Raw genomic sequence first — 3,679 nt, forward strand, 5'->3', positions numbered from 1 at the left:
GCGCAACGTGCGCGTACGCGTCCTGACGCGCATGCACCACAAGCCACATTCCAGAGAGTTGGGCCTCTCCTGGGCCAGCGTTGTGCCTCCAGCCCAACTCAGTCCACGCTGACGCGCTCTACGTGCGTACGCGCACATACAGCTATGGGGAACTACACGCGTACGCGCACTTGCCGCGTCCGCGTCGATTCGCTGATGCAACTTCTGGGCCAATATCCAGAGAGTTGCGCTAAATCTGGGCCAACTTTAAGCCCCCAGCTCAACTCACCTCGCGCGGACGCGCACAGGCCGCGTGCGCGCATATATGCCAGAAGCAGGAAAAGACGCGAGCGCACGCATCGCGCTTGCGCGTCCTACGATAAACTGTCAATACACGCGGACGCGTACTTGCCGCGTGCGCGCAGATCTAGTAGCGCGACTCCCAGGCCAGTCTCCAGAGAGTTAGGCCTGGGTTGGGCCAACTCTAAGCCCCTAGCCCAACTCCATGCACGCGTGCGCGCACGGTACGCGCACGCGCCCTTCCCTATTTCACTCACCCTCGCCTAAGCGCGTTGTACGCACGCGCGTAGGATCCCCGATTCTCTCAATGGACGCGGACGCGCAAGGTGCGCGTACGCGCCAATTCAAAAAAATCGGATAACCCTAGCTCGTGAAGCCACTGCGCAGTCGCGCAAACCCCCCTCCAACGTTCCAGTTCTTCTCCCCCATCCTTCACCTTCCTCCCCTCCCGACCGACCTCCGGCGAGCGCTCCGTCACCCCCGCCGCCGCCATCACTGCTCGCCTTCCCCTCCTTCTTCCCCCCCTCTTCTCTCACCACCACCCGTTCTCCCTCTCTTTCTCCCTCCTCTCTTCCTCCTCCCGGCCGAACTTCCACCGCGCCACCATCCTCGACGCCGCGCCGTCTTCACCGCCGGCGACTCGCCTTCCCTCATCACTCCATCTCTCTCTCACCCGTCCATTAGGCTCATTCTCGCACGCCACCGGCGACTCTCCTTCACCGCCCTGCCGCTACCGCCACCACCCACGGCGGCCAGCCTCACTGATTCTGCTGCTTCCGTTCCGACCCCAATCCCCTTTCTCATTTTTTATTATTCGGCCCAGCTCCCAGGTTCCTGCTCCATTTCTGCTATCTCTGTTTCTATTTTCCCTTTCTCATTTTTTTGTTAATTCCTAGCATTGCATGATTAGTTAGCATTGAACTGTTGTATGTTAGGATTAGTTAGAAATACTTGCGGTTAGGTAGCTAGGACTGGATAGAGGATTCTAGGCCTGATAAGTGCTCCGTATGTGCTTACTTGCTGTTTGTCTGTTTGAATGTTGTCTGCTGGTTTTGGACTGCTTTTTATGCACTTCTTGCTACCTGAATGCTGTATCACTGCTGGTGTGCTTAATTGATGCTGCTTTCTTACTGTTTGTGCTTTTCTGCTATCCGGGAACGTCCAATTTTAAGCCAGAATGCTGCCCGATTTTCAAGGAACTTAGTTTCCTTTTGACCTTTATTTCAGTTTTGGGCAAATTTCCGTTTCCTTTTTGACTTCCCGGATTTGCACAATCATCGGGAACATGAACCGCAGTTTCTCGTTCAATTGAGCCTATATATCATCATATCGCTAATCCACTTTTCTAACTCCCTAATTTCTTTCACCATTTTACTTACACTCACTTTTAACCCTCTTTAACAATTCTTTCATGAATATGATGATATTGGTGCCTTTTGCATATGAGGTGTTACCTTTAATGAGGATTACGGTTTTGGCTCAGTCACTTATGCTTACTTGTTCACTTTTGCATATTCAGTGCAACATCATGATTGCTCTTTGTTAATGATATCCTGAACATGTCTTCTTTGTTACATGCTAAATGTTTTATATATTCTATCATATTCTTTTTAGGATGTCGGATAAAGGCAAAGCCATAGCCACCGCATCTAAAAAGAGAAAACACTCTACCCCCTCCATTCCCTCCATCTACAAGAACTATGCTAGAAATCCTTTGCAGGACGAGGATAAAGAGAATCAGCAGTTACCTTCTACCAATCCTGGCAAATTCCTCAATCTCTACTGTGAGCTTCGGTTACCTAGATATCGAACCACGAAGCTGAATATTGAGAAGAAGTTGCTCCTACCTAATGATGTGAGACGGCGCATTAATGGTCGGATCCTTGAGTTAGGTATTGATTTTGTTGACCGGGACTTGGGTGACATCAATATATCTTGGGTGAAGGAATTTTACTGCAACTTCTTCCGTCCGACCTTGGATTCAGTTCAGGTGAGGGGTAGAGAGATTCTACTCACCGAGGCCGCCATTGGGGAGGCACTTCATTGCCGACACATTCCCCATGACCAGTGTGCCCATCATCAGGCTGAGATAGCCATCCATACCATGACTTTTGATTATGAGGCGCTTCGGCGCGTGATTGGGATACCGGAGGCTTCTTGGGTTATGGATGCGGGCAACACCAAGCCAAAGGGGATGTTGTTCAATCATTTGACTAGGGAGGCCAAGACTTGGCAGATGATCTTCGCCCACTACGTCCTGCCTACCACCCACTTTTCTGAGGTCCCCATGGAGATGCTTCTGCTGATCGGGTGTGTTATGGAAGGGAAGGATGTCTCCTTCCCTAGACTTATCCGTCAGTGCATGTGGCGGGGGCATATTCGTGGCCTACTTCCGTTTCCTACCTTGGTCACGAGTATGGCAGCCCTGGCTGATGTCCCGTGGTTAGATGATGATGTGCGCCCACCACCAGCTGATGCCGATGACAGGGAGATTACTATCCCCTGGGGTGTTTGGGTGCACGAGAAGCCACCTGCTAGCCGCCGCTCTCGGGCTCGGGCTTCCATAGGGACACCTTCACCACCAGCCCCTGCAGCTGGCCCATCATCTTCTACAGCCGCAGCTCCTCCACCATCTACAGACCCTCCGACAGCACCTGAGCCTACATATCTCCTGGTCCAGCGTCTCTTCCGGTTCTTAGAGCGAGAGCGACACCATGTCCGACGCCGTTTGGATCGGATGGACCAGGCCCTTATCTCTCTGGGCGCCGAGCTACCTCCGCTTCCCGATTCTCCGGCCTCCGATGAGCAGGATCATCAGGAGGAGGACGCGGAGGCGGAGGCTCAGCAGGATGCCCCTGACACTACAGCGCCAGCACACATGGAGGCACCACCTCAGACACAGGAGACTCAGCCGGTCCCACAGCCACAGACAGAGCCAGAGCCTATCGTTGTACCTCCCACTGATCCTCCGGTTTAGCATCGAGGACGATGCTTAATTTTAAGTGTGGGGAGGGCACCGGTAGCATTATTTGGGAACCGGTGAACTTTTTTTCGGCCTAGTTATCTCATCTTGCACATTTTTTGTATATATTTTGATGCATTTCTAGTTGCTTTGGATACTTTTATTGCTTATTTTGGATTTTAGATATTTTGATGCTTTTGGATATTTTTAGATATTTTGGATGATAGATTCCATATTTTAGTTTGATTTTTCTTTATACATTTTTGCATATCTCCTTGTGTATATTCTCCTTTTAGTTTGTGGTTGTGATTAGAAATCATGTTTTAAGTAAAACTTAGTCACCCTTTTTGCATAAGAAATTGGTTTTGAGTGAAAAAAAAAGAAAAGGGTAAACTAAGAAAATTTTTTTTGAATTTTTCAATCACAACAATGCTTAGT

This window comes from Arachis ipaensis, chromosome B06, assembly GCF_000816755.2.
Source record: "Arachis ipaensis cultivar K30076 chromosome B06, Araip1.1, whole genome shotgun sequence".
Taxonomy (NCBI): domain Eukaryota; kingdom Viridiplantae; phylum Streptophyta; class Magnoliopsida; order Fabales; family Fabaceae; genus Arachis; species Arachis ipaensis.